Below are 19,934 nucleotides of genomic sequence, written 5' to 3'. Positions count from 1 at the left end.
AGCTAAGATGTGTGTCTGTTACGTGGCGAGGTGCTCTTGCAGCATTTGTTGCCTCCTTCATCCATCAGTGTGAATAAATTCTTGCAGGCTGTCAAACTTGATAGCTTTCTAGCTGATGCCCCTCTTGGCTAGCACTTTCTTTGATTATGTCTGGGGTATTTGTTTAAAGTACTAAGTCCTACTGTGATTTTTTTTAATTTAGGTTCCGCTGACTTTATTGTATTTTTGAAGTTTTTCATTCTGAGTTTATAGTTTCTTCTGTTATAAAAATGTGTTTGGCCTTGGGTAGTTCAAAACTGTGTCCCAGCACTCATCAGTACTATTTTTATCTTTTGGAACAAATGAATGCTGTACAGTTAGTAGCTAAGGAAGGCTTTTGGCTTTGTTGTAAAACATGATTTCAGAGCTTTGGTAACTGCTAATTCTAACTAAAGTATAATGTGTGTATACGTTTTTGAAAATGAATGTTTTGAATGGTAGTAACACAAAGCAGGAGTTAAAGAAACATGCAAGCAACTGACTATTTATTTCCTGTTTTGTAACATCTCACTCTTTCACCATTGGGGAAGTGTTTTGCTTCTGGATATTTCAATGTCCATATTCATATAAATATTCAGTAAATAAACTACAGAAAGATCTAAAGAATGAAATTTGAAGCCTGCAGAGTTTTCCAAATAGATACAAAAACCAAACTGTAGAATTGTCTTCACTGTTGATATTCCCTGGTATGTTCATGTCCTTATCTGTATGCTCGAGGCAGTTGGGGTCAAAATATTCCTCTTCAAAGTACGTGGACTGTTGACTACTAAATCATAAATTTATAATTATAAGTGTGTAATGTGTAACCCAAACAGAAATAGTAACTTCACTGAATGAACCTGCCTGTAGATTTGCTTTAACTTTTTTTTTTCCTTATGATGTGGCATGCATGCTAACCTGGCCTTCAGTTTTTAGGGAGGCATTAGTTCTTGTCTTCCTTTTAGATTGTCTTCAGTAATAATAATTACGTGCACTTTTGTCAGCACCAGGGCTATATTTTCTAACATCGCTCACTACCTTATTTAATGTATAAATAATCTACTGAGTGTCTCTGTAATGTCTGTTAGTATATAGTTTAAGAGTACGGTCTGCAATTGGAAAAGTTACTGGTACTTCCCTGTCCTCTGTAGAGGATGACTGGTGGAGAAGGCCTTTGTGTTACTGGTGTCCTTAAGTACTTTTAATCAGTCCTTCTATTTAAACGGTGATGGGTTACATTCATTTACTAGTTTCTTTATAGTTTATAGAATCAATAAAGATACATTGCCACTGCTGATATTTTGTTTGGGTCTGGAACATAGAAGCTCTGAACATCCCTGTTCCTACAGGGAGATAGAGAACTTGGGTTTTTATTCTTTCCCTGCTCCCTCCCCCACCCCCCGCCAAGTCTTCCATTCCTTCATGAAGGACTGATACCTTCAGATAAAGGACAAGTGGCTTTGAGATTATCTTTGCAGTAGTAAATACAAACTTTTCTTTTGCCAGACACTGCTAAGAATATTTTTTGACTAAAAAAAGGGTTGTTGGCACGTGTGTTGTTAAAGGCTGTTGGTGAAGTAGTTTGTTGTATGCGTTCCAAGTTCCTCTTCTACTTTCTAATTCAAACTTGATGGAAATAATATTATATTCAGAGCAATTTGCATGTAAATACAGTTTGTACCGGTTCTTTACCTCTTGCCTTTGTGCGATACTTCCCTGCTCCCTTATTTAGGGTTGACTGACTAGAAGTGAGTTTATCATTCAGTAAAAGCTGAATGTATTACTTGAAGGAGACTTACTGGTTTTAGTGGTGAAATGTTTACATTATTAAATCTGTGGATAATCATCTGTGGGTATGCTTTTTTCTGAAGTGTTTTGTAAGTATATTTATATAAGAAGGACTTGTCTTGAAGCATATATGGTATATATTTAAGACAAGAGAATTTACTCTTGTGTTTTTCCTCTAGGTACATTGACAATTTTTTTAAATCTCTCTCTAGCAGCTGAAGAATTTGGCAGAAAATTCAAATAGTGTCTGAAATCAAATAGAAGAGTAAAACATCTTGATACAAAGGTGAAAACAAACCTTTTTCTCTGTCGTTTAATAATGGAGTCCATATTACTGGGGAATGAGGGACAGGCATCTAGAAGCAGCAGGTACCCTGTGTGGGCCGACCTCACGCTGCCTTGTAGAGTTTGCACAAAACATGAGGCAATTACTGAGCTCAGATGTTTGTGTGCAAGGTGCCTGGTTCTGAACAGTAAATCACAGCCCTTTGAAACATTGCAAAGCTATACACGTACCGTTTTATTGCACTCTACAGGGCTCTTGAGTTTTCTGCAGTAATAAAGAGAAGTTGATGTGCCATCTGCAATAAAACAATAGGAACATTATTGAATTTCCTAGACCTTTCATATAAATACTAATACATCTAGTTTTGTCTATTTCTCAGTGTTTTGGAATTGTTGAAGAATTGATGGAAGGAAGATGATTTGGGGAAAACTAGGCAGTATGAAAAAAAGACCAAGTCATTAAAATCTTCTGAAATAGCCAGTATTACTGGGCTGTCAGTGTCAATCCTTACACTAGGAAATGCCTGTCGTCAATATCTTACTGTGAATGTACAAATGGTGCTAACTACTGGTAAATGGATCATGTCAGTAATAAATGCTGAGTGGGAAGTCCTGTGACATCACTACCAGTGCAGTGCGTGTCTGCTTATAATTCGTAGGATGTTGTTCAAATACACGCCTGTTTTTGTTAAATACAAATAGCTTATATGAAAAAGCCTTAAAAGGGGTAAGCATGAAAATTCTTTGTTTCTGGAAGCTCCTAGGCTGCACAGCTGATGCATATTTCCTTCCAGGTCTTATTGAGCCCCTTTCTAAATAATTTAACAGCTTGCCATTGCTTGAAGTAATTCTTCTGATTAAATTTAAGACTTTGCTTTATTGTTGTGTAGCTACATAAATTTGTGTGCTGCGGGAGTAAAAAACGCTTCAGCTGTTGTTTCATCTGCAAAATACTGCAGTTAAACAATATTCAGTCATTTCATTGCAGTTCTCAAATGAAAATTTTACTGGGGGAAGAGAGTAGGAGATGACAAAGCTGTAGGCTTTATCTGTCTTTATAAAGAATTTTCTGAACAAGGGAGAGTTTTTGCAATTCAGTGCAAAGGTAATATAGGTGGTAGTGAAAAGTGGAAAGAAAAAAAAGAGCTCTTCTCTACTACTACCTTGGGTCACGGGTTTTGAGTTTCACTGGGCATGGAAGGGGTTAAACCTGAGGGTAATCTGGAAAGCAGGCTCAATTACAGGGGATAAAAGGGGTTGCTTAAGCAGCTGAGAATGAAAGGAGAAAAAGGTAGTGAAAGTTAAGAGCACAGGACCCCATAGTGCCCAGCCTGATTGGAGGGGAAAAACCTTCCCTGCGACTGCTCTTCTGGTGTTTGGGGGAATCTGTGGACTGATGGATTAGCGAATGGCTGGTGGAGCTGAGCAAAACTGGGGCTTGCCGGTTACAGGGCCTAGACTAAAGAGTTTGGCAGGCAGTGTCAGCATAACACCATGAGAAGGGAGAGCCTTTAGCTGAGACAGCACATTATATCACTTTAATTGCCCAGAATAAAATACTTTAAAATTCTATTGGAGATTCTTTGCATGCTCTGTATTTAAAATATTTAGATAAGAAATTGATCACATTGAAATGGTATTTCTCTGCTTCTGATCTTCATTTATTACCCTTTGCAGAATACTGCCTGTGTTAGGTGCAACATTGTAGTAAGTGACCAGTGAGAGCACTCCTTGGCTTGTGCTGGCAGTAAGTAGCAAATATCTTCCCTGTTGTTTGGATGCAAATTTAGTTTTCTTGGTAGTGTTGCATGTTATGCCATTCAAAAGGCAGGAACCTTCCTTAGTTTAAAAGTCAAGAGACTTTGTTTGAAAATAGGAGTAATAGACTGTGAATTCTGAGTGCTGCTGCAGTGAGATGGTTTATACAGATGCAGTAGCTAGTGAGGATTTTTATGAGCAGAAACTTAAGTCCCAGTTTACATCCATTTATCAGCAGAGCCTGGGACTTGGGTTCTTTGCTGTAACATTCTGCAGAGCTGGAACAGAGGGGTTAGTGGAGAGGATGAAGGTGTTATTCAGCTTTCTACTGCTTCTCTGTTCAGCACGCTGTTCCTTTTCTTGTGGACTGGTTTGAGAGTGTCTTTTCCTGCATCCTCTTGGCTGGAGTTCTCTGAACTGAGCTACAGTACTTTGGTATAAAAAGTGCCAGTTACCCTGTGTAAAATGATCATTGTGTGCAGTATTGCACAGAATGCTATGAGAAGAGGTTGATCTGTGATTGCTGGCTTCGTTCTTAGAAGGATGCCAGACTTTTTTTCCTCCCCCTTCTCGTAATGGACATCTCATTACTTGGCGTCTAGCCTTCCCTAGACAATAAAGTTTCCTTTGTTTCCATTACTGTGTATATGCCTTTGAGAATGTGGCTGTGTAGCCAAAGGCAGAACTGTAGGTTGAATGATGCACAGTTTACATAATTCAGGATCTGGTATGAGGTAGTCTGGAGAATATGTTTATTAAATTTGCATGAAATTATAGATTTTTTTTTTCTTTTTATTGGCTATGGCTTTTGACCAGTTTCTTTAACTCTAAACTGTCCAGAAAATTCACCGGACTTTTCTTCGTTTCTCTCATCTCGCTCAATAATTGTGCTGCTTCTGTTGTGATTTCTCCTAGTCCAAATGAATCCCAATGGCACTCCTACACTGGTGCTTTTTGCAGTACTGTTCTTTATTCTCTAACAGAAACTTTCCCAGTCCTGTCAGTAGAAGGTCAAAAACTGCTGTTTGTAACTCTTTCTTAGTAGAGATGAGGTTAAGAAAGCTGTCTCAGAGACACTTAGATTCCTCTACTGCTCACGAAGTGCATTTGTAACACTGGAGGAGCAGGACCTTGTCCCAGTGAAAATTAATGTTTTAAGTTTTTTAAAATCTTCCTCCTTTTCCTGAGAGTTTGTGCCATGCAGTGGTCTTTGCACAGCTAGCTGTGAGACCACTGAAAAACAGATGTTTGTGACTTCCCTGAGTGTGGTTTGTAAGGATTCCCTTTTTTCCTATTTTTAATTTTAATTGTACTCTTGCAGTGCACAGGAGCCCCGGTTGTGGAGGAGGGTTCGGCTGAGCCAGGTGTACAGATGACATGGAAACTGCTGCTGCACGGCTCACAGTCTGAAATAAGAGTGATGCAAACAAATGGGAGAGTACAAAGAGGCAGTAAAACAATAGCAGTCAATGTGATAGGGTCTTAGCATAACAGAAGCCTGACTCTAAACGTGCTGGTAAATGTTACAGCATGGTACAATATAGAAATAAGAGGCAAGTGGTTATAGGGGAGTTTTGAAAGTGCAGTCACCAGGTAGAAGAGAATATACTGAGAGCAGTAGGTTTGGAACGGACCAGAGTATAGGGTTGTCAGTAAGTTAGGTTTGGATGTGTGATTACTGAAAGAAATAAGGTTTGGAAGGTGAAAAGAAGAGTAATAGTAGAGCTGGAGGAGAGGATATCTAGAGAGTAATTACAAGCAGTGTGTTCTTTGAGCTGAAGCAATATGTAATTGGCGTGTTCACTAGGTCCATCAAAGAACCTTGACAGCCTTGCTGTCAAGCAAAGCCAAGAACTGGAGTGGAACTGTTACCCTTTAAGCTGGAGTGTTACAGAAAATAAAACTTTAGTTATGATACACAAGACTTGAGGACCATGAATGGGTTAGAATAAAAGGAAAGTTGCGTTCTCTGCTATATTTAAGGTGGACTTTGGTCTGGTATCTTATTTTGATGTGTATGGAGGTTTCAGGGGAGGGGGAAAATTGCTCCGGAGACCCTTGTAGCAATTTGAATATTTGCTGTTCATTGAAGCCAGTTGCAGGGGTACAATGTTCAAGTGTCAGTTTCTTTAAACAGGCCATCTTGCCACTGAAGGGAGTGGGCATTCGGCCCTGGTCTTCAAGAGATTTGGAAGCGAGCCAGTGAAGGTACAGAGGTGAGAAGCAGTCTGAGCTATTCTGAGATCCTATAAAACTGTTTTAGTTGGATCTTGCTTTTATATAGACCTTTACTTCAAGTAGAAAGTCAATTCTTCTATGGAATTTGGGATTTTTTTTACATCCTCTGATAAGTAACTTAATGGCGTGTGAGAGGTTTGTACCTCTCTGTAAGATTTAACCACAGCAAGGTCTGTAATTTGTCATTTGTGCAACGTCTATTTCCCCCACTGCCCCTCCTGTCCCTTCAGGCCAGTAGCTCTAGGGCTTTTGTACTTCCCTTGCCATAACCAACACCAGCAACGCTGAAGAGCTTTAAATGTTACATTCCAAAGAATTTTCTTCCCCTTACACCCACTTGCCTAAATAAAACAAAGTAAATTACAGTATTGATTTTTCTAATTCAAGTGCTACATTGTTGTCTCCACTTCCTCCTTTTTTGCTAAGACAGTCATCTGCACTATTTTGATTATCTAATGGGGATTAGTTGTATTTCATTATAGCTCCACCTGAATGGACATCCCTGGAGTGAAGGAGAACTATGAGCTATGAAGGGTGATGAAAATCCCAGTTAGGGGAAGGATTGGAGAAATCTAGAAGGCAAGATTAAATAAACTTTTAGAAAGCCGTTGGGAAGGGTGGCTTGAGAGCAAATATTGGTATTTGCCTGCATCTGTAGCATCCCTAGTCATTGAGGATGCTGTGTTAATGATGGTGTGGACACTGTCACACAGCAGTTTTGCTTCTGTTCCTTATGCAGTTTTCTTTTTGATGCTCTGTTACTTACATTAGTGTCACTTATTAAGAGACAGGCAGTAACATATCTGAACTCATTAGTCTGGCAGATATAGGCATGTTTTAGGTCTTTCCAGCCCATTTAATTTACATGGTTGTACCCATTTTTTCACTCAGTTCAAAGAGGTGACATAGTCAAGGAGGAGTGACTGCAGCAATCTTTTATTGAAGTAGGCCTAAGGGAACTGAGAAACATGGTACTAATCCTGGATAGGCATGCCTGTTCCTTTTATGTGTGGCATTAATAGAAATAGTTAGTTAGTTAAACTATAGCTATATATTATCTTTTCCCCCGAGGTGTTGGTGCCAGGTTGAGACTCCCAGCAGTGTGTCTGTGTCCCATTGTGCTTAACTATGCAGGTTTTTAAATAAAAGGTTTTCCTATTTTTTTTTTCTAATCCGATATCATATGTTGTGTGATGCCTCTTGCAGCTTGCATCCACCAGTGAGTGATGGTCTCTGAGGAGACATCTCATACAATACGGATAGATTATATTTTTTGTGGCAAGCCTTCAAGGAAACAGTGATGCTTTTCTGATCAAACGAGGCTGCTTCTTTCTCTTTTCTAGTCTGCTTCCCAACAGTTTTCTCTTAATTTCAAAGGAAGTACAGCCAAGATACTTGAAACAGATAATTTAAAGCCTCTACCTTTTTGTGCATGTTTTCTGTTGTTGATGCTGTTGTTTCCCTCATTAGATATCTCTGGGCTTTGATACGGTTTCTGAGGTTTCATTCCTTACATTGCTTCCTTCTGCCTAATTAATTGGTAAGTTGCCTGCTGCACATCAAAGGTTGAGCATTTCCTAAAGAGTAACTAGTTAAGCATGAAAACTAATTGAACACATGACCTAATTATTGGTGTCTCTGTGAGTCATACTTTTCCTTTATTTCTGTAGGGTTTTTGTTTTAAAACAACAGCAAATACTAATTGCTCCTGCAAGAAGAAATACTGTATTCCAAAGGGGAAAATGTAAAATAGAAAAACTTGTACTTGGTCTCTCCCTACTCTGCAGATATAAGAACATGTAACAAAAAAATGAAGAGACAAAAAAAAAAAGAAGACATTGTGACCTTGTTTAACAAAACCAGTTTTTTCCTAAGAGGACTATGTTTGTTGTTTTTTATTTCCCAACAGCCTTTTGAATCTGGCAGCTATTTCAGGCTCTGCAAAATTTTGCTGTATCAATCTTTTGCTGTCTTGTTAAAGATCAACTATCTTCAGCATAAACCAGTGGTTTTTTCCACAAAAAAAAAAAGTCTGTCATAGAAGAGGGGTCAATAAGCATAGTTGCCAAAACCAGTTAGTCACATTCTCATTTTATCTGAAAAATTGTTGTGGTACCATTCAGAGTTTGACCATTAGCCACATGCTCTTTTTGCAAAATATCCCTCTAGAAGAACTGGTAGTTTAGCCAGAAAAGCACAGATTGTAAGTATGGTAAATGATGAAAGCCACTTATGTCTTGTGAATATGGAGAAAATGAGGGCAAATTAAGCAGTATCTGACTTGCAGTTTTCCTTTTGGTAGTTCTCCGAGTGGTCTGCAACCCAACCATGAACTCATCCACAGTGTAGCTTGGCAGGGGACAACACAAGACCAGGGTCTCAGTTTAAACCATCAACAAAGATGCATTGTGTTGAAGCTACTCTTTTGTGCTGAAAAATCTCAACTGGGCCACCTATTTTCTTCTGTAGTTGGGGTGCTAAGCATAAGGAGGAAGTCACAATGAACAACTGTGGAGATTTTAGCATCTTAAACCACTGCATAGGTTCCCTGGAGTTTTGTAGCCTGAATTGTAGTGGTGTATCCATAGGCACTGCTGATGTGACTGCTTTCGGATGGGAGCAGCTGTACCACCTGTACATAAAAAAAATCTCTAGCAATGATAACTAAAGGATTTGGGAGTAAGCTGTACAAGTGGAAAGCTCCCTACTGCAGTTCTGGGGCTCAGTCTAGGTAGAATGCCTGTTTTAATTCTTTAGATAGTGAGAAAAAAAAATCTGATAAATCTTGAACACACTACTGAAAATGAAGTGGAAACTCGAAATTGCAGCAGTAATGTACTTAATACTGCTTTCTCTGAGATTCTCGTGGAAAAACGGAGCACAAAAAGGAAAAAATGGTTACAGGCATGAACTGATGTGAAGAAGCGTGTTCAGAAGCTGTAAAGACAAGGAAGTGGCATTAAGCTGTTTTGTGAACTGAACTGTTCATGCATTGCAGATCAGCAGTGATCTGGCATTCTGGAACTAAGTCAACGAACTTGCAAAATCAGTTTAGTGGGAAAATCCTCTGGGTCTTGCCATCTTGCTGAAACCCTCGAACACTGCAGGCAGGAGTGACCTTGAATGAAGGAGATGGGGCAAAGGGGAAAGCTGTCGCTGAAGTCTAGAAAGATAAGCCTAAACCACAATGAAAAGGACATTTAACTTGTAAACAAGCAAAATTTCTTCCCATTTTATTTGAAAAGTGGTGCAGTAATGTGACTGTTTAGGTTAGTGTATCTCTCTGAAACGTGGCAGTCTTCAAAATCACTAAACTGCTCAAGCAGCTGCTGGATGATGATGCCTGCCTCAGTTGTGCTCTCTCTGGGAAGCAGACCTGCATTGCTGCAGGACAGAGGCTCCAGAACATCCCATTGCTATTTCTGCACATTTTAAACAACTCCCCTTAAAAATGCAAAGAGTGACCTGGTAAAATCTCCCAGATGCGCATTGAGTAAGGCCTGCTTTGCAGGGAAGGTGCTAAGGGCCTAAGGCCACCAAGAACAAGATTCTTATTTTACCTACTGCCTTCACCTCCCTTACACACTTTGTCATTTGCAGAAGCAATGGGCCCTCCTTGCCAAGGTGGAACTTCCTGAGACGGCCTCTGAAATGCTTTTCCTTTGCTTTATCACCCAGCATCTGACTCCTATTAATTTTGAAATCCTCTATTTGAATGCAATTGTTCAGTGACCATGCTTTCTCTTGCTTTGCTTTCTGTAGTATTCTGAAATTAAGATCCATTCACATGTTTTATACTGCCTGTCTGTTTTGTTTTGTATTTTGTCATCAAAATGAGGCCAGAGTTGGCAGACAAGCAAGATTTGTGTATTCTAGGGTATTTTCATATGACCATTGTACTCTTAATGTCATTTGTCCTAAGATGTGAAGAAAGAACTGATATTAGAAAGGCTTCTTGAAAGAGATAAGCAGCTCTGCCTGCTCAAATCTGATTAACGTTTTTCTGTAATTACCACCCAGCCTCTGTGTGACCTATTTAAAAATACCTTGTCTTTGTGTTCCATGGAGAGTAGTGAATCACTGGCGATTAGAGACAGGGAGGAGCCTTCTGTAGATCCACTTGCATCGACCCTGGTGCTCTTTATCTAGTAAATACCACTAGGGATCCACTGGACAAGCATTCAGTCACTGCAAACTTGGACATGCAAATGATACTGTATTAGGCAACTGAAGCTTCCTTCTGAATAGACATCAGAGTTTTGTGCAAAACTTGGAGCACTAACAAAGAAAACTGTTTACATTTTTATTTATAATCCTGCTCGTCTCTAAGGCAGAATGAGAAAAGTCTGAAATACTTTGGTTTTAACTCCTTTCATATGGATCTTAACAAAGCATAAATCTCTGAATGATTGTTTTTCCTTCTCCTGACTCATTAAGCTGTTTGTTAATCTGAATATTGCTTCATTAAACAATCACTTTGCAATCAAAGGAAAACCTGAAATTGCTAAATAATTATTTAGTATTGAGAAGATTAACAAGGTCTCCTACCATGAGTACAGGATAGCAGTTCCTCCTGTTGAGTATGATGCACTTTAACCAGAAAATAAAGACGACCAGTTTGACGATTCACTTACGCACCAGATTGTGGTCCTGCAGCCTAAACTGGGCTCTGAGTAATGTCTAAGTTTATATTTAAGAAACAAGAAGATGTAGAGCCTGAAACTTTAAAGAGCTCTTAAAATAGAGGTTATAAAGAAGGAATAGTACCAAAATGACACTGTTGCTTAGGAGTTACGTTATTTGACTAAGTAGGTTTTAAAGAGGTGTCCTGGTGTGTACTTAAAATCCTGTTAGAGCATTTTGTGATGCGATCCATCAAAGCCATCAAACTGTCATCAGTCTGAGGATGGAGATCTGGCATATGAGAAGCAGATTTAAGTTCTTTTACAATTCCCTTTGTTTAAAAATAAACAATTATTTATGCACCCATCTCAGAACGTTTATTTTATTTGAACAGATAGGGAGGGATTCTTACCATACAGGGTAGGCTGGTGGGTAGAGTTTCTATAAATCTTGGAGCAAACTTGTAGTGTGTAGCAGCTTGTTTTTGCTGAGAAAAGAAACACACCTGTCTCCTGAATCTGTTGTAGCAGATATTCAAGGTTAGTAGTCTTGATTTTTGTCTTCCCTGTCAACATCAGTTCTCATGAACAGACTGCTCAAAGGTATTTTTTTGGAAGTATTGTTGAATACTGAATCCACACAATGAGGATTAGGTACTTTAGAATTCATTTCACATTGGACTTAAAAGCAAGGTCAAAGACTCTGCAGAGGAAAGGTAAAGTCACTACACTGCTGACTACAGTCAAGCGAATAAATGTTCCACCCTTATAGCTTAGCTCTAGTAATGCATTTTGTCCTAGACATCTAGCAAATTAAGCTGTTTAAGTCTTGGGCTGCTTGTGAATATATTAGCATGGAGGAGATTGAGATGGATCTTTAAAATGCAACCAAATATCTACAGAGGACTTGCCTAAGACTTGCAAGAGTCTTCCTTGTGGCTTAGTTTAGCATTTAAACTTATGTATCTGTAAGTTATAATATGTCTTCACTGTAAGTAATATTTTTCAAGTTAGCAATAACTAATAATTTTATCAGAAACATTTTTCATGGCCTGCATTAACCAGGTTAAGCTGTTGCTTGTAACATCAGTTTAGGATTTCCAGCATACTCCCTTGTACTTAAATATGCAGGTTTTTATTATCTTTGATTAATCCTCATGAATTTACATCAGGGTAATGTCATGTGCCCACAACCTAAGATGAAAACACCTAAAAGGTGTTTTTTTTTTTTTAAAAAAAAGCCTGGAGTCTGTGGATATGGTTCAGAATAATTTGTATTTGCATGCATGTGTCTAACCCAAGAGTTATTGTGGTCATATCAGCTTGGGCTTACAGGGAATTGAATTTATGATTGATTGATAGTAGGTATAAATTGAAATCACTTCTTACATTGCTGAATTGATCTCTGAAGTTATCACATAACATGGTCTTGCAGCTGTTTACTTCTCTGCTACCTGCATTTTGCAGTCTGATGACCTGGTGCAGCAAAATCCTGCTCTGGCACTCATGTTTGCAAGCATAAGGAAACGAACAGCAAAGTTGCATCAGTGCAAATGTTGTGAAATTCAGAAAACCCGCTGTGAGACTGCAGGCTTCCTGCCAAGTTCTGTGCTAGACAGAGTTTGCCAGGTACTTTAGGACAAACTTGTCATACTACTATCCTTTCCAGGCTTGACAGCAAACTGGGAGTGACTACAAGGTTATGTGCTGCCTGTAAAGGATTTCTGTCTTACTAAGATTTTGCTGCTATTTTCTTTGTTTGGGGTGGATGTGGAAAACAGCTGCGCAAATTAGAGTACATTGCTTCTGGATAAAATGTCAGATAACCTCTAGAGAAAAGGGTCCAGATTTATTACAAGACATACTTTTTATTGATGTAGTAAGAGTTATTTTAAACAAATGCTTGTAATGGGGTAGTGCAGAACATGTTGCTATATGAATTACAAGGATTGAATATATTTTTGACTGATTTTCTGAGGAAGCCAGGCTTTTAAAACTATGCAGTGTGTGGTTGCATCTTGCATCCATTGTATATCCCAGCAACCATAACACATCACATGCTATTTTTAAAAGGGTTGACAATTCAGAATTTAAATTTGTCCTGAACATTTTGTGAAAATAGCTGGATGGAGGTAGAGGACAGACTGCATATTGTTACTCTCCTGGTCAACTAAGGAACAGGCTGCAGTCTGAGCCCAACTCTTACCAGACGTTAACAGCTACGTATGGAGAGAAAACACCATTAGCACCCCAACCTTCAGAAAGAGATTACATCTGATCAGGTGACAGAAAATCCAAAAATGAGCAGCAAAGTTGGAGAAAAATTGGCTTGATTCTACTGCTCATGGAAGAATTCTTTTCTGTGTAGTTTGTTCATTTATTGTGATACTGCACAAAAATATAAGTGGTCTTGTACAGTTCTAAATTTGTCTATTCTTTGATGTGTTTCCAAAGGCAGTGTAAATTCAGGATCCTAAATCTTTCTTTGATGCAAGAAAAAAAGATGTGTTTTAGTAAGTATTAAAATTTAAATTACGGCAAATCACAGGATTGATATATTAATAACGGTTTTGAATGAACCAAAGAACAAAGTATTTTTGCTATGAATGAAATACGTAGTTTTTCACTCAAACAGCTTCAACCTCAGAAGACTTGGAAGTAGGCCCACTCAGTGTCATATATAGAAAAAGAAAGAAAGTGTGGGTATAACAATATTGTGAAAAGTCCATAGTAGTGAAGTTAATTGACAAGAAATTAGTAGGTGTAAAGCAACTAGTAGTGAAAGTAATTAGGAACAGGAACTGTTAGTGTGTTTTGGAAGAATTTGTGGAAGAAATGGCTTGGAGAGAATTGCTTGAGATGCAGATCCTCAGAGGTCTGCGCGGAAGCTCAGTCTCCAAGGAGAGGTTTATCCCCTAGATTAGTTCTAGCACTGTCCCTGCCAAGGCTATAGTGAGTGAGCAAAGATGAATAATGAAGTGGTGATTAAAAACTGTCTGGGTAGGTAACTGGACTGGACCAACTGGGCTGTACTGGTTCTAATTCAGGACCCTGGCTGGTACCCTGGCCGGTACCCTGGCCAACTGCAGATGCGTAAAAACATTTCACACGAGGAACTGAGTGTGTATCTTGCTCACCTGATGGCTTTCTGAGCTGGAGGTGGAGTCTTAGTGTTTTACTGTCCTGCATATATTGTTCTTCCAGGAGTTTTTGAAAGCTGAAAAGTTTAAAATAGTTCAAAGAAGTGATTGAATGGTGGTGTCCTGTGGCAAGGACATGCTTGTCTCTACAATGTTTAGTTAAGTTGTGTGTCTGTGTTCTTTTGCTCTAAACATGTAAATGGATATTTTCATTTTAGTTTACCTAGTTCTAGTGTTGGAAGACATAATGGCTAGCCAAGAGAAAATGAATAAAGCATAATTAGTTCTCATTTTACAGACCACTGTTACGTACAGCTTCTGTATCACTTCTCCTGGCAGATGAATCCTAGGCCATTTAATCGCTCCTCATGTGAAAGCTATTGCACACCTAAAAAAAAACCCAAACCAGACCATCTTCAAGATACAGGTGTTTGCTTGATCTCTACAGTGGCATAGTGGTTTTGGGGCTTCTTTCTTGCTTTCCTGACAATTTCTAACTCTGTACTTGCTTTTATGACTGGTGGTGGGCTGATGTTTATACAGAACAGCTCCTTATACTCCCAAGATCTTGTTTCTGAGTGCTAGTATGTAGTTCAAGGCTAATTGTTCTCTGTGTAAAATCAGAATGGTGTTTCTTCTTGCATAACTTTTTAGATGTGTCCGTATTGGATATCCTCTTCTGTATTGCTGCCGAAACACTCCCTATCGCAGGGTTTGCCTGCAGTAATTCTGAATAACCCTCTGTCATCAACAGACTGTCATATTTCTGCTCATTCCCTTTTCAGTAGTATTTATTAATAAGTTGGATGATTTGGTCTACAAAACTGATACCCTTGGAACTTCACAGTGACTTCTCTCCATGGACAAAATTAATGATTCTACCCCCACCCACTTGTTTTATAAGCAAGTCTTTATATATGGACTTTCTTCCAAATCTCATGTTAAGATCTTGCTAAATGTCTTCTGGGAATCAAAATGGATTTATATAAAAAAGATACTTTCTCTCATCTCCATGCTCTTTGATTTCTTTAAAAAAACTCTAGAAGATAAGAGTTTGATTAAAAAAAAAATAAATATGACTTCTCATTATGGATGCTAAATGGACTTTTCCATGAGGTGTTTATTCATGTTTCTGTTTGTTTATTATTATTCCTACCAATGTGCTTAGCACACATGTCAGACTGCTCTGGATTTCCTCTGGATTCACTTAAAAGAATTATGTCATGCTTACTGCTTTCACGTTTCCTGATACCCGGGCAGTTTTAAACTGAGGTCACCCTCTACAGTTTAAGCTCAGTAATTTAATACTTGAGTTAATTTAGTTTACACTTTTTGTTCCATCACTCCTGGAGATGTGATAGAGGGGTGGAAAATCTGGTGATCTCATTGCTTGTAACTGATTGCGGTTGATGATGGCCGTGTCAGCTCTGTAGCTGCGAACTGGCTGCGTCCAGCAAGTTAAACCTTAAGCACATGCTTTCCAAAGCCTGTAACTCCTGATCACTTGGAACAACTACTCGTGCTGTGCATTAGCTTCCTCCAAGTTTTTCTGCTAGTCCCCATGTATCTTTTAATTCCTCTTTAATTTTCCGGAACCCACCTTATAGATATAATTAAAGACTTTCTGTTGGTAGTTGAAATATTGATCTGAATGTTGATTCATTTGAAGTGTTTTTTAATACCAAAAATCAAAATGGCAGTCAGTTTTAAATCTTAATTACGTTTTGTGATAGAATAACTTTTATTTGAAAACCTTCCTAAGGAGAAGAAAACTCTCAGGCTTGGAGAAACACTGCCCAGCCCTCAACCAAAAAACCCCCAAATCATAGTGGTGCCTTGCAGTCACAGCTAGTGTACAATTCTTACTCTGTGTTTCCCAAACTTGGGTTGCAGTAAACCAGAGCAAATCTTTAGCTGAGGCTTGGCTGCACTTAAACGTTTTTTTATTTTATTTTTTTTCAAACTCGACAGAGGAAATCAGAAAGGTGTTTAGAAAACTGTGAATCCCAGTATTTGCTAGATGTACTGTGTACTATTTCCTCATAGAAATTAACTTACAATTCATAAATATGTACAAATATAAAAATATATTTTTGTGGACTGTATTCATCACAGTTTTCTGACTTGATGCAAGATATTACCCAGTGCAAGATAATAGTGCTGGGTCATACAGCCCTTGCACACGCTTACATGGGATTCTGTTGGAGATTACTTGTGCTTTATCTGATCTTTGGGTGACTACCCAAATTCCATGCATATATGAGCTTGTCTGCATGTTACAACTCATTTTGGAGCTTTAGGTTTTTTTCTTCTTTCTGCTCAACATCAAAACGTTCCCTAACAAAAGGACTGGAGGTGATTGCAAAGAATTTCTGAATATTCAGAGAAGAAATCCAATGTGACCTTTAGAGAAATGGAAACAAGGGTGAATTTGAGCATCCCGTCAAGAATAATAAAATTGAAGTTCCAGTCCTTAAAAGGACAAAAAAGATGGCACAAATCACTGAGCTTCCTTTCTACTGCACTAGAATATGATTTAAACCTTTTCAGTAGCTTACTGAAATATTTTGACCCTATTTTTTATTTTCCTGCATGTCATTACAAGATGATTTTATAGAATGCTTTGAAAATAAATAAATAAATAAAACTGTGGTAACACTATTCTCTTCTAATTTATCTAAGCTATTTCTATGGTATTTTAATTTGTTAACGTGCAAGTATAAATGCTGCTGTTCTCCTGCTGCTGCTTTACTAAGTGAGGATTAGGGTTTGAGGAATGTTTTAAAACGGAACAGAAGCTTATCTGTGTGGTGTATACTTAAAATGCCCTGTCTTAATTTTGCACCATTATAAGTAATAGCTATTTTAGTCTTCTCTTTTTCCTAAACTTTTGCTCTTAATAATTAAAAAAAACATTACTTGAAATCAGTTAAGCTAGGATTTTCCGGGACTTTGGAGCCTCAGTGAGTGGAGATCTGAAAGAGAATTCCTTGCCATGCAAAAACAAATCAAATGCACATTTCATTCTCAGAGCTCATCTTTCTAAGCTGCATGAGACACAACTGGGAACCACAGCAGGTCATGGTGCTGGGGATCCAGCGTTGGCTGTAACCTGGCTGGCCAGGTCCTGTCTCCTCGGCAGGATTTAGATATACATAGAAGTTATTATCTCTATTTCTGTCAGTGCCACTGCGGGTAATTTTTCTTTCGGCTTATCTGCTATATATTTATGTCGTCCTTATGAAGAGTTTTTTGTTTAAAGTCTTTTAATAAGCCCTCAGAAAGGCTGATGGTACCAAAATGTTCCCACCCCATCACTGTAAAAATGCAGTGGCCTCTAAGAGTTGGGCTCCCATTGGCTTTTTTTGAGGTTCTGTTGAGCCAGTTTGTTATCCTGTATTATTAAGGGGATAGTTACCACTTTGAGATACTACTGACGTAGTAAGTAAAACCTAGAGCAATGCTGAAAGGCTAGAATTGCTTTTTCCTGTACCATAATTCAGAATCAGACTTCAATATACTGGTCACTCAGTTCAAAAGGACTTACTTCAGTTTTTCCGACCACAGCTATTTTATTCTACACTGAAAGTCACAGGATAAGAAAGCACAAAGGTTTTCATTGTGTAGTTTAACTCACGTATATCTCAGTCAGTGTGAGCATCATGTGAAAACTCTTTAAGTGTGCATTGTTGCTCCTTATTTCATCATTATTATCTAATAAAAATATAGAAAAGAAAGCAATGGGACATAGATGATGTTTTGATTTTGTCAAAAGTTAAATTGTAGCAACTGGAATAATAATGCTATGCTGAGGTAGTCTTCGTGGTGAATAGTTCTAAAATAGTAAAAAAGAGAAGATACTCCTCATCTCTCCACTTTGTTGCTTTTGTAATGGAGATGCAGCTTGGCAGAGTTCTTACACAAGGATGAAGATGAAGCCAGAAGCACGTGCGTGTAGGTGTGGTATAGGTTTAAATTTCTCCAGTGATCTTCAGAGTTTTCACCGTAATTCTTTCTCCTGTACATGCACCCATTCTTTGTTTTGGGCCTTCTAATTTTCTGAATTGTTATGTTGCTCAAAATTTCTATTTAAATGTGTTAAGCTAAGTAAAATAACTGTAACACCAGTATTTGAATGAATTATTATGTTTTGCTTGGGAAGACCAGAGCCATCATTTTGGCAATGTTCTTTTTCATGGTTTTGTACGCTTTCAGTGTGTTAAATAGTTTTAAAAAAAAAAAGTAAAATATCAATGATGTTGCTTTGCTGTGTGGCACAACATGGTCGTCCAATTGCATGCCTGTGAAACTGTTTGACATATATATGCCTATTTTATACGTCTAAGCCAGAGTTTGTTCCAGACATTCGGAGGAACATGTTGCATCAAACTGGCAGTTGCCCCATAAAAGATGGAATCTGAATTAATTCAATTTTATCTTTTTCACTTTAAGGAAAACTAATTCCAGGATTTTTAGTGTTCATCATTAATAAGTCTTCAAACATCTGAGAAACATCTCTGGCTGCAGGATTTTTTTTATTCTTTGGATATAAGATACTGGTCTGAATTATCTTACTGTGAAAATGATTGCTAACATGGTCTTATGCATAACTGCTTCTGCACTGCCATATATCGCAGAGCGGCCCTCCAGTGTGCTGGTGTTGCTGGTAGAAGATGTGGCTGTCGGATTTAACTGCAGAATGGTTTGTACAGTTGCAGTCCTGGGAACTTGCAGGGATTCTTGTGTGTAACAAAGAGGTGGCAGTCAGGAATGCAGAGATTAGAGTGATGTATCACTCCCCAGAGCACCCTACCCTGAATTGGGTGAATTCTTTTGTCTGTTGTAGAAATAATCTGTTTCTGAAGTTACTGTGCTGCTTCGTTAGAATGGAGCAGGAGGAAGCAGTGTGGATTTGCTTCCTTCCAGGACCATTGGCATGCCTTTGAGTAAGTGTTCTCAAAATTTTAAGCTTTAACAGTTAGTTTGATAAAATTGACTACACAAGTTTCATAACAATTTTCCTGTCATTTCAGAACTTGCTATTAGGTCTCCTCTTCCCCTTTTTTTCCTGGTGTTCTGCTCCCTCTGTCCTCACCAACCGTGCTAGCTAAACTGGCTAGTGGAGCAACAGCAGCAGTTTTGAGCAGTGACCTTGATGCCTTGAGCAGTAGCAAAGTGGTTTGTGTGCTGGGCTGGAGGCTCCGGTACGCGCACAGCCAAGAGAGGTAGTATGAAACCTGCACATCTTCGGCCCTTGAAACGGCTTGTTTCGTTACCTTTGGGGTTTAGTAACTTATTTCTTTGTAAGGCTTTTTATATTTCTGTTTTTCAAATTTGGGCATTGTTCCAAAAAACACTCTCTTGGAATAATTAGATTGCTTTGATTCCTTTTAATTAAATCATGTTAAGTAGGCTGTCTGTGTGCATGACAAAGTCTCAGGTTTAATGTATTTTCTGCATTTGGAAACTGGGATTCAAATCTGATCCAAGTCACAGTGCAGCAGCTGCAGGACATCCTGTGATGTCCCATTTACGTAGAAGTTCACCTTGAACAGTAGAGTTGCTTTGAAGAATTAAGCAGAAAAAGATTATAAATCATTCTAAGGAAGAATTAGGCTATGTTAGGAAAAAATGTTAACAATGATAAGGGAAATGCAGCACTTGCTGCCTTGCAAGGCTTTTGGGCATCTGCTATAGGAAGGCTTTAACATAGGTTAGATGACCAATTGTCAGGAAGGATGCAAGTGTAATTGATTCTGCATCAGGATAACTGGGATGGGACTAGATTACTTCATGAAACCCAACCCAGCCTTGCTTTCTGAGATTCTATGGGACTAAGCAATGAGATGGCAGGGTGCAGAATAGGAAACCTTTCAGTTCATTTTATTGTATCTGCATATCAACTGACAGTTCTATAGTGAACTTTAAAACCTCAAATGCTACAACTATATTGATTCTGTTTTATTTATTTTACCTGTAGCAGTAACTCTGAAACGGTGTTTTTCTTGCTTTGTGTGCGTTATTTTGCATGTGGGATTCTTTCTACCCAACAGCTGTTTTAAAAACAAGTCTTCAGCAAAATAAA

The 19,934-nt window shown here is 38.4% G+C and overlaps 1 protein-coding gene across 3 annotated transcripts in view; it reads left to right on the top strand.

The window, feature by feature from the left end:
- RPTOR (regulatory associated protein of MTOR complex 1) overlaps positions 1 to 19,934 on the top strand; it is a 200,657-nt gene that overhangs the window by 56,669 nt on the left and 124,054 nt on the right. The window lies entirely within an intron of this gene.

Source organism: Accipiter gentilis, chromosome 10, assembly GCF_929443795.1.
Source record: "Accipiter gentilis chromosome 10, bAccGen1.1, whole genome shotgun sequence".
NCBI lineage: Eukaryota > Metazoa > Chordata > Aves > Accipitriformes > Accipitridae > Astur > Astur gentilis.
The sequence above is the reverse complement of the archived record's forward strand: the minus strand, read 5'-3'. Positions and strand labels throughout refer to the sequence as shown.